At 41.4% G+C, this 12,343-nt stretch overlaps 1 pseudogene; it reads left to right on the top strand.

The window, feature by feature from the left end:
- The first annotated feature begins 8,066 nt into the window (after positions 1-8,066).
- LOC109195823 (interferon-inducible GTPase 5-like) lies at positions 8,067-11,610 on the top strand (annotated as a pseudogene).
- Positions 11,611-12,343: the final 733 nt, after the last annotated feature.

The raw sequence follows: 12,343 nt of genomic DNA, 5'->3' as shown, positions 1-12,343 counted from the left end.
GCAAAGTTTACTATCACTTTTCTCAAAAACCGTACAGTAAATTTGGCTGTGGATGACAGGGTGAAGAGTGGGGGTCACCCAGAGTCAGAATCCAGTGAAATATCTGCGTCACCTCTTACAGTTTTCCTGTAATCTGAGGTCAAAGATGGGAATATATAGAGCACAGTAGAGTAAAATGTGCAAAGTTTACTATCAATTTTCAGGAAAACCATACAGTAAATTCGGCTGTGGATCACAGGGTGAAGAGTGGAGATGGCCTAGAGTCAGAATCCAGTGAGATATCAGTGTCACCTCTTATACTTTTCCTGTAATCTGAGGTCAAAGATTTGAATATATAGAGTACAGTAGAGTAAAATGTGCAAAGTTTACTATCAATTTTCTCAAAAACCGTACAGTAAATTCGGCTGTGGATCACAGGGTGAAGAGTGGAGATGGCCTAGAGTCAGAATCCAGTGAGATATCAGTGTCACCTCTTATACTTTTCCTGTAATCTGAGGTCAAAGATGGGAATATATAGAGTACAGTAGAGTAAAATGTGCAAAGTTTACTATCAATTTTCTCAAAAACCGTACAGTAAATTTGGCTGTGGATGACAGGGTGAAGAGTAGGGGTCACCCACAGTCAGAATCCAGTGAAATATCTGCGTCACCTCTTACAGTTTTCCTGTAATCTGAGGTCAAAGATGGGAATATATAGAGTACAGTAGAGTACATTGTGCAAAGTTTACTATCAATTTTCAGGAAAACCGTACAGTAAATTTGTCTGTGGATCACAGGGTGAAGAGTGGGGGTCACCCACAGTCAGAATCCAGTGAAATATCTGCGTCACCTCTTACAGTTTTCCTGTAATCTGAGGTCAAAAATGAAGATACTATAAAAGTACAGTACTGTATATTGGTTAAATTTTATTGTTAATTTTCGCTGAATTGTACAGCAATTTTGGCTGTGGATCATGGGGTGAAGAGTGGAGATGAACCAAAACTGGGAGTGGATATTGAAGCAAAATAGTGTCAGGACACAAAAGACTGCGTTTCTAAGCCGGTCTTCATCCGTACCGTAATATACGTAAGAGTAGTGCAACCACATTTTAGGTGCGGCTGGCGGGGCGGCTAGCTTGACTGTGACTTCGTAAGTGAGGGCTCACTTGACCGCAGTGGTGTGTCGTGAGTTTCATTTCATTTGAGTCGACAAGCGCCTTTGTAACTGGGACCAGTAATTTTAAGAAAGACCCCATCAGAACCCATGAGAAACGCAAGAAATGCATTATACTGCACCCAGTCTGCAATATCTTTCCCAGAACAAACAGCAATTGCAAAAAACATACTAAAAATAAACCAAGCAGAAGTCCTGAAAAATCTTTCAAAAGCGTTACTATGTTGCAAAGAGTGAACTACCATTGGCCAAATTTAGCAGTTTTGCAAACTTCAAAAAGCAAATGGCCTCGATCTTGGTTCCACTTGCCCCTTACCTGTGACTTCAGTGGAAATTTCAGATTCAGGATCTGACACAGACTGATTCATGTTCTACACAGTTCTTACAAGTTCATAGAAATTTCTGTTCAATTAGAACCAAGTATTTGAGTTGATGATTGTAATGTTTATACAGTTGTGATTTGTATTTAACAATTTTCTGATTAATTTTTGTTTCCGTTACAATATTATACTTTAATGTATAATATTGTAACGGAAACAAAACATTAAAAAATTGCTCTCTTTTTTATTCGGGCTACTTAAATTTATTTTGGGCTACTAAAAACTGAAGAGTGCCTGCCCGAAGGACTACCAGAGATTTTGAAATTTTGCGAGCCCTGAGAACGCTATGTTGCTTAGCCTTTACTCTACATTAGAGCTGTATGATGTGATGATGCGATGATGAGTATGCTTAGAATGACTTCTTTGTTTTTACAGAGTGATGCTGTCCAAACAGCACCTGCTGCTCTGCCCCGTGAGTATACAGTTCTAGAATAAAAGCATACATTGAAGGTTTGGAGAGTTTAAAATAATGTCTGTTATTGTCCTGGAGGTACCAACTGCACATTCTTAAAACTAAGCAAAATAATTGATGCATTTTTATTATTATTATTTTTTTTTAAATAATCCAATGACTAAAACACAGCAGTGGAATGAAAGGCTCATTGGCAACATGGGAGGCCAGATTGCAGAAAGAGGCAGTAAAACTTTCAGTCGACCTACATTTGGTGTTTCCAGACTTTTCAACAACAATGTGACACTGTAGCTGCTGTTTTGTGCTCCATCACAAAGAGTATTCAAAGAGAAACCCTGTTCAATGGAGGTTATTTTATAAGATGTTTGCTGGTGATGCTTACTTACTCATGCAATGTTTGTATTTTTTTTCTTTCCTGTTCTCCTGTCTTCTGTTTGCTCACTTTTATAGGATCCAGGAAAAAAATGGCGGCAGTGTTAAAAACGATATCAAAAAATGTCGCTGAATTGGCAGAATTAATGAAATAAAAGCAAATGAAAAATAAAACTGTGCAGGTCTGTGAGTGTGATTAATATGAATCTCCTACCCAAATTGCCACAATTTTTTCTGAAATTAAACCAGAAAAAGTTGCATTTCCTCTGTCACTTAGCTAAATTAGTTCTTGTCTCAACAAGAGATGTGGTGAGAGAAAAACATGCAGTGTGCCTTGGCTGCAGCAGCTGGACCCACCACAACAACTTGAAAATGTCAACGGTGCAGCAGGAAAGGGATCTCATGCAGCGGAGACGGAGGGCCCTAAACCCTAGGCTGCTTTCACTACATGGGGGAAATTCCCAGACAGCTTCAGCTGACAGAGCTGTGACGACACGCTCACCAAGCCCGGATGAAAAGTGAGGCCGAGCAACAGAGTGCTGACCTTGATAACTCTGCATTAACAGTGCAGGGCAGTGACGGACCAACGCAGAGCAGAGAAAAGGGCGTGCTAGAGACAGAAGGAGCAACTGAGGTCAAAAGGCACCTCAGAACAGACAAACACAGAAGAAGATCTAGGTTTCACCTGCGGCGAGCATGGGTACTGGAGAAAGGACTGCACCAACTGGGGTCAGAACCAGGACGGACTGAACTTTGAACAGCAGCAGCAATGGACGCAAACAGACTGAAGAGGAGGGCAGGACCCCTATCAGCAATATCTGGTATGGATATGTGTGACTGGACTGTGATGGACTGGTGATGTGGACTAAAGTTTAGACTGACTTGATACTGACACAAAGACTGCACCAACTTTAGAATTAGTAAATGTTGAGCAACAATTTACCCAGCTGGTAAGAAAAGCTTGGATGCTTTGTTTTGTTTTTGCAGGAGCAGGAGGACAAGAGAGACCAGAGGGGGAGACGGTAGCTTCCCAAGAGAGGTGGAGCTGCAGACTGAACCCTTTAGATGCTAATTTAGAGTTACTGATGTTTGCTTTAAGAAAACTGTGTTTAATTGGCTGTGTTTTGATGAGAGTATCATCTCATATTGTCGGGAATGCCAAATGCAAGAGTGGAGAAAACTTTTGATATCACTCATGACTGGAATATGTTATTAACCATAGCACACTACTGTTACAAAAACAAAACAAAAAAATCAATTAAATTTTATAGAGGAAAATAGCCAAAACCAAAACAATATTTATGAATAACATAGGGGAATGGTAGATTTGTCACATTCAAAATAGAGTTATGTAATAACAAACACTGGGCCACGTGATTTAGGTTCTCCCTTAAAGTAGACAATTATTAAAAGTAGAATACAACCGACAGGGGCATGTGCTAGGATGTGGTACTGCAAAGAAGAAGAGAAAAGTAAAGAAAGAAAAATCCATTGTTTAGTTTTCATAAATTCAAATTAAAATGTACCATTACACTCAGAGGATCAACATGAAATCAAATATATGCAAATTCTGTATGAAGTACATGACTGATAACTGTTCTGTCCTGAGCTTTTGTTTCCTATAGCACCCACTTGAGCACACCACCAGTTTTCACGCCAAATTTTCAAGTGAGGAATATCAGCAATTAAATCTCCTTTAATTGCTGATGTAAATGGAGAGTCCATGAAATTAGCCAAGTAACTCCTAAATGTGTGTAGATTAAAGAAAATTATTTTACCTGGATATGATTGTCTCTGATAAGCCTAAGGTACAAAACATGCTGGCGAAGTTTTTCTAGCTCCTCCAGAATTTAAAATGTACAAAAAAACGGAGCGACATTTCTGGGTCGTGACCGGAAATACACAGAAGTGAGGGCGGACTTGAACAAAGGCTAGAAGGCTGTCCACTGTTTAGTTGTATACTCCTTGTTTGTTCAATAAAGTTTCTATGGGGGCTGTCCACAGCCGCTCACTTCCTGACTACCTGTCCGCCAAAGCATCCTACCCACGTGACATAGGTAGGATCCTTCAGAGCATCCTTCCCCTGAATTCGGACACAGCAAATAACTCCAGCGAGCAGCACTTGATGGAAAGGGTTAGGGTTAGAAATGTATGACTGAATTGTATTTTTTAAATTGAATGAAAATCTTAAAAGTTTGAAGTTAAACACTTGGGGTGTTGTTACTGCGTGTTTCATAAAGAGAAGGAGTGCTGCTAACTGAAACTATGTTGCAGGCAGTTTCCAGTTTCTTGTCTGAAAACGTCCTTGGAAGACTAAAAAGGGGAAACATCACCATGTCAATGATCATACAAAGAAGCACCAATGCAGCGCCTGGGAAGCAGTGATCTAATCCTTCCATGGATCCGAACCCCCGTCCTTCCGATCATGGGGAAGCAAGGCTACCTACTGAACTGGCCCAGTTGTTCCTCATTTTGTTTTTGTACTCAGGAGGAATGCTGCTGTGTTCAGACACCAAATAAAGAGTTTTGCACATCATGACTTCAGTCTGACTTTATAGCGTTTTATCAAACACGATAAATTTCATGAAACACACAATATCAGCAGACGGACCTGCCTGTTTGCCATTCTTTTTTTTCTTTTTTCATGTTGTTGAGACAGAGTGATTGGCATGCTGACTATAACACAAGCATGACTGCTGCTGACTAGTTCAAAAGTTTAAAAAAAAGAAAGACAAAATGGCAGCAAAGCTTAAAAGTCATTTTCTGGCCCACATTTGTGTTTTAAGACTCTCCCTCTCTGGAGTTGGACACAGGATACAAACGCACATTGCTCCCTCCCGATACAGTCGGCAGACATGCTGCAGGACCGGATGTTGCTGTCTACACCTGTTGCTTGTCATGTGTTTTTTAATGGTGTAAAGGTGAGAAGACCCGTGTGCTTTTTGTGCTCAGGAGTTTTTGTTTTCTGTCCTCAAACAGTCTGGGTAGAGTTCTCTTTTTTTCTCCTCCTCTCCCCTATTGTGTTTCATTGTTTATTTTTCTAAAAGCTACCTGTCTCCCCAATGTTGGTGTTTGTGTGTATGGCTACAGTGCACAAAAATGAATTACTGGGTCTCAGGAGGTTAAGTTTAAAGATTTCACATTGTGCCCTCTGTGTTAAGCAGAATGAACGATAAGGATGTTTTGAAAACCTACTCAGCCCTCCAGAACAAGCGTGGAACAGTTTCATGTCTTGCTGGATGTATGGTTGGTGCTTTTGACAGGGAATTTGGGCCAAATGAAATGGGAATGTCTCGCAGTAATTTTGGAGACTCCTTTGAATCACAAACCTTCTTTCTGGAATAACAAACACTTTTATTTTCTAACAACTTCGATGCATCAGTATATATTGTCACATGCTCTGAATACTTTTCCCTTGTATATATCACGCTTTTATGCAGGGAAGAGTCCCTTGTGTAGTAAATGAAAATGAGGAGTTCGGTCATATAGCCCTGGGGGTAAAACTGAACATCAACCAACATCAAGTAGTCACAAGCACAGAAACCTCCAAAAGTTGATTCTGTTCATCTGGACGTAGCGTTTTGTGGGAGAAACGTTTTGTCACTCGTCCAAGTGACCTCTTCAGTCTCAGCTGACTGCAGGTTTCCCCAAATCTTATAAACAGTACATTTGCATAATGACTGAAACCAGCCCACTGAAGGAACAATGGGCTGGGAGGTCAGTTCCTTAATCTTAATTATGCAAATTCTCATGACCATTGATCAATTCAATTCAATTTTATTTATATAGCGCCAAATCACAACAAAAGTCACCTCAAGGTGCTTTATATTCATCCAAACTGAAGGCTCTACCTCCCATTCTACTTTTAAATACTCTGCAGGCCTACTTGCTGTCCCTAGAGCGAGAGCGAAGTGCTCTAATAGGGTGATATGGTACTACAAGGTCATTAAGATAAGATGGGGCCTGATTATTTAAGACCTTGTATGTGAGGAGCAGGATTTTGAATTCTGGATTTAACAGGAAGCCAATGAAGGGAAGCCAAAACAGGAGAAATATGCTCTCTCTTTCTAGTCCCTGTCAGGACTCTTGCTGCAGCATTTTGGATCAGCTGAAGGCTTTTCAGGGAGTTTTTAGGACATCCTGATAATAAGAATTACAGTAGTCCAGCCTGGAAGTAATAAATGCATGAACTAGTTTTTCAGCATCACTCTGAGACAGGATATTTCTAACTTTAGAGATGTTGCACAAATGGAAGAAAGCAGTCTTACATATTTGTTTAATATGTGCGTTGAAGGACATGTCCTGGTCAAAAATGACTCCAAGGTTCCTCACAGTGTTACTGGAGGCCAAGGTAATGCCATCCAGAGTAAGAATCTGCTTAGATACCATATTTCTAAGATTTTCAGGGCCGAGTACAATAACCTCAGTTTGATCTGAATTAAGAAGCAGAAAGTTAGCGGCCATCCAGCTCTTTATGTCTTTAAGACATTCCTGCAGTTTAACTAATTGGTGTGTGTTACCTGGCTTCATGGATAGATAGAGCTGCGTGTCATCTGCATAGCAGTGAATATGTATGCTATGTCTTCTAATGATGCTGCCTAAGGGAAGCATGTGTAATGTAAACAGAATTGGTCCTAGCACTGAACCCTGTGGAACACCATAATTGACCTTTGTGCGTGTAAATGGACAGTCCTCTTCACACACTAATTAGATAGGGTTAGGGTTGTAGGTATTGCAGTACCTGTAATACCTACAGCATGTTCTAATCGCTGTAATAGGATATTATGGTCAACAGTATTGAACGCAGCACTGAGGTCTAGCAGGACAAGCACAGAGATGAGTCCACTGTCAGAGGCCATAAGAAGATCATTTGTAACCTTCACTAAAGCTGTTTCTGTGCTGTGATGAGCTCTGAAACCTGACTGAAACGCTTCAAATAAGCCATTCCTCTGCAGATGATCTGTTAGCTGTTTGACAACTACTCTTTCAAGGATGTTTGATATGAAAGGAAGGTTGGAGATTGGCCTATAATTAGCTAAGACTGCTGGGTCTAGAGATGGCTTTTTAAGTAAAGGTTTAACTACAGCCAGCTTGAAGGCCTGTGGTACATAGCTGATTATTAGAGATAGATTGATCATATTTAAGATTGAAGAATTAATTAATGGCAGGACTTCTTTGAACAGTTTTGTAGGAATGGGGTCTAAAAGACACGTTGATGGTTTGAAGTAATTATTGAAGTTAACTCAGAAAGATCAGAGAGAAAAAGTCTAAAATATCAGCAGTTATCAAATTTGGGATTTTTTTTTCAGTAATGGTTACATTTTATTTGTAAAGAAGTTCATGAAATCATTACTAGTCAAAGCAGGGCCGGGGAAGTCCAGGTACCAAGGCTCGGTGTCCTGGTGGTTTTAGATAACGCGCCCTGGGTCAGCACACCTGAATCAAATGATTAGCTCATTAGCAGGCCTCTGGAGAACTTCAAGACATGTTGAGGAGGTAAATTAGCCATTTAAATCAGCTGTGTTGCATCAAGGACACATCTAAAACCTTCGGGACCTGAGGCCTGGAGTTCCCCCACCTCTGTGTTAAAGGGATGGTTGGCTCAGCAGAGCTCTGACTGTTTGTCAGCCTGGCTACAGTGCTGAGGAGAAACCTGGGGTTGTTCTTAGGGTTGTAGTGAGATGTTCTGGCTTTGTGGAGGGCTTTCTTATAAAGCAACAAACTATTTCTCCAGGCTAAATGATCATCTTCTAAATTTGTGATGCACCATTTCCTCTCCAGCTTACGAGTTATCTGCTTTAACTCAGTAACCTGTAGGTGGCAGTGGCAGACAGTCACTCTGACAAATAAGTGACTGGCCAAGTAATCCCTTACAACAGTAACACAGGCCAGTTATGGTAACAGAAGCCGTCAGTAACACAGAACTGCTGTTTTGCTGTGTTTCAGAGCAATAAACCTCAGTGTGCACCTGGATGAACCTCGTCCTCCTTCAGTGTGTAACAGTGACAGTAAAACTAAAGCACAGCAGTGAGTGTTTGGAGTGGGGGCTCGATGAACAGAGGGACAGGTTGGTTAATGGAGGTTTGGAGAAGCTGAGGTTGGGGACGGTGAAACAGATTGATTCCTCTTCTAGTCTTAAATACTGCCTGCAGATTGGCCTGGATCTCCCACAGGTGAGTATAACAGGTGTACTGACGAGGGCTCCGCCCAGAGGAGGGACCACAGGGACACCATGGAAAAATCCAGATGACTCAGCCGGCCCATGACCACTTCTCATTTGAGACTTTTTTTTCAGAGAAGCTACAGCAGATCCTTAAACTTAGTTACAGCACTTTCAGAAAGACACCTACTGTGATGAGAGTCCTCATGTGTAATCCATTATTCTAAATGGAAAGGCTACTGTAACTGATTTTCAACATCTGGATGTTAAAATCACCTACAATGATGATTTTATCAGAACTGAGCACTAAATGAGATAAAAGTATGAAAATCAGAAACTCTAAGGCCCAGATGGACGATCGGTAACAACAAATAAAACTGTTGTTTTAGTTTTCTGGCTTTCAAGTGAATTAAAACTACGTCTACATTTTTGGGTGATTGATGAGTGTAAGAATGCTGCCACTCTTCAGCCTGACAGTCAGGTGACTCATTAAACTCACATACTCATCCTGCTGTAACCGTGTGTGTGTGTGTGTGTGTGTGTGTGTGTGTGTGTGTGTGTGTGTAACCTCCGTCCAAACTCAGGTACAACCAGTCGAACTTTAAAAACAACAAAATGAACATTCTTTGGTTTTGACTCATCGCCCATCACAGCAGCAAACACAGTGATCTTATTGGCTGAGCTCTGCTGTAGGCGGTGCTCGTGGATTTTAAATATTAAACTCTAATTGTCCAAACAGTGTCTGTGGTTCACTTCCTTAACCATGTTTGCTGCTCTTGCAGGTGCAGCTCTGTTATGCACACACAGCCCTCCTCTCTGTTTCCAACAACACCTGCAGTTAAAAAAAAGAGTAAAAACAAACTGGTTGGTTCAGGTTGCAGCATTTTCATTGGTCGCTCTCTAAGGATCTGCCCTCACCTGTACTGCACCTGTATAACAACTAGGTGAGAACAAACTGAAGCACCGATCGCAGTTGTTGCTGATCCAGCTGTGTGTGTGTCAACAGTACGAGGAATCCAGTGAGTACCTGCTGTTACCTTAAACTTAGTTAAGAGACAGGTTTGCTGTCCTATCAGAACAAGAATGAGAATAAGCACAAATTAGTTTTTCAAGTCAAGGAAAAGGCAAACTTTCAGGTTTATAGAAAGATATTATTTGTAAATTAATGTTAATATTGGATGTAAAAATACTCAACAAACCCCAGGAAGAGACTTTGGTGGGCTCAGTGTTTTCTCATATAAACACGTCTTTTACCGTTTACCTTTAATGACTTACTGCCACATGTGCTGTGTCCGTGTCCGTCAGAACATTACTGATAATCAATAGTATGTGTCTGCGTTCCAGAATAAAGTCTTTATGTTTTCTTTCTGTCAGGATCAGCATGGAGGATCCAGATGATTCGTGCCCAGAAGAAATTCCTGGAGTTAAAGAAGCCCTGAAGAACAACGACACGGCCGGAGCAGCAAAAAGGATTAAAGAATATTTAGAAAAACAAACCAATGTCTCGTTAAATATCGCCATCACAGGAGAAAGTGGTGCAGGTAAATCCACCTTTATTAATGCCTTCAGGGGGATAAAGAACAGAGACGAGGGAGCTGCTCCTACTGGTGTCACAGAAACTACGTCAGAGGTCACACCGTACCCCCATCCAGATAATCCCAACGTCACTTTATGGGATCTTCCTGGAATCGGAACCAAAGACTTCCCAGCGAGGAAATACCTGAAGCTTGTTGGGTTTGACAAGTATGACTTCTTCCTCATCATCTCAGACACTCGCTTCAGAGAAAACGACGTGAAACTCGCTCAGAAGATTAAGAAGATGAAGAAAAATTTCTACTTTGTTCGCTCAAAGATCGACAACGATATCCGAGCCGAGGAAAGTGTTTCAGACTCCAGCAAAGAGAAAACTCTCACAAAAATCAGAGACGACTGCATTCAGCGTGAGTGAGGTCGAGTTTTCAAAATCATTTAAATCTAGTTTTTAATCGTTTTTTATTTTTATAAACCTGATCGTGTTGACATGTTTCCTCTGTGACGCAGGACTCAAAGACTTAGGCATCGAGTCTCCACGAGTCTTCCTCATGTCGAGTTTTCAGCTCCACAAGTTCGACTTCTCTCTCTTACAAGAGACCTTAGAGAGAGAGCTTCCCAAAGATAAGAGGGACACTCTGCTGTATGTCATGCCCAACGTCAACCCCGACGTCATCAGCAAGAAGAAAAAGCTTTAAAGGTACACTTATATCTCTTGGCCACTCTGTCTGCAGCTGCTGCAGCTGTTCCCGTTCCCGGGCTTTCTGTTGCTGTTGATGTTGCTGTGCTGATTGGTGCTGTCACACATTTTGTACATGCGTTTGGTCTCGATGTCCAATCTCTGAAGAGACTCGCTATCAGAACAGCTGTGTCATACACTGAGCTGCGTGATGTCATCATTTCACCAGTGGCTGCGAAGGAAATTACTAAAGAGCTCTTCCTGAAGGCGTTCGCCCAACTTGGAGGAGCAGCTGGATTAATTGGAGCAGAGGAAGTGTCCAGATTCATTCCCATAGTGGGAATCCCGGTAGCCATGAGCCTCTCCTTCGTCACGACCTACAGAGTTCTGAACTTTATCCTCAACCAGCTCGCTGAAGACGCTCAGAAGGTGTTAAAGAAGGCTCTGGTCTGAGCGTGGAAGTAAAAGGCAATGAAACTCAGTGAAACTGGGATTCACACATGAAACTCATTAAACCAGTCTCCTTGTACAGCTGGTCAGCTTCACACACTCAAACTTTTCTCATCATCACATAAATACAGAAACAAACATCATCATATTATTCAGATATGAACTGTGTAAAGTGTAGAAGTCTGAGTCATTGTCATGTTTTTTCCTTTGTGTAAGTGCTTCCTCAGGACAGTCATCAGGAGATACGATGACCCACCTTCAACTAGTTGCGGCAGATGGCTGCACTTCCTGGGTCTCCTTCCTGTTAAAGGCAGTTTTTCCTTCCCTCTGTCACCAGGTCTTTGGTCACAGAGTGATGTCTGATTGTTGGGCTTTTCTCTGATTTGTAGGGACTTAACTGAACCTAATTTATTTGAGCTGTTTCTACCTTTACTCAAACGTGTCTTGTTGTTTGAATAAATTGTGATGAAACTGGTTGTTTTGCTGTATTATATTTTCACATCATAGCTTCCAGCATCAGAAACACTGAGTTAAACAGACTGATGTAATGTGAGAATCAGAGGCTGTTCTGTTTTTACTTGCAGCTGACTGTGATTGTGATGAGTGTTCACTGCCCTCTGGTGGTCAAAGTGAGAAACTACAATACAAATAATAACGATATGAATTATATTACTTATCACCATCACACCTGTTTATTATTAATAAAATGTTGTTGATAAATAAACATCAGTGTTAGTGTGCAGGTTAGCATCTCTCTGCGTGTTTATGCACCACTATATCATTTATAACTTACCTCAGCACTTCAGTCATCTGGTACTCTACCACCCAGAGACTGTCTCCTCCTTCTTCAGCTTCCAACTGACCACCTACACTCTCCCCTGACTCCACCTTACAGTCTCCTGTCTGTTTCAGATCCACCTTCTGCATAAGATGTCGTCCACCTGTGTGCATGTACAGGGTGCAGGGTGGACACAATATTAGATACCCTGACTCTGTGATGTAGATTTACGTTATGCACAAAACAGAATAAGGATTAATGGTGGAGAATACTAACACATCTAGGAGATAACAGAACAGACTGCAGCCATCAGATCTGTCCCGAGTCCTTCAATGACAGCCTCATCACCTGTAACAAAGACAGGAAGGATTAACTTTAACTGGCTGTGACGTCAGTGAAATGCATCGCATAGAGACACGAGGTGGCGCCAT

The sequence above is a fragment of the Oreochromis niloticus genome, linkage group LG19, assembly GCF_001858045.2.
Source record: "Oreochromis niloticus isolate F11D_XX linkage group LG19, O_niloticus_UMD_NMBU, whole genome shotgun sequence".
NCBI classification, from domain to species: Eukaryota; Metazoa; Chordata; class Actinopteri; order Cichliformes; family Cichlidae; genus Oreochromis; species Oreochromis niloticus.
The sequence above is the reverse complement of the archived record's forward strand: the minus strand, read 5'-3'. Positions and strand labels throughout refer to the sequence as shown.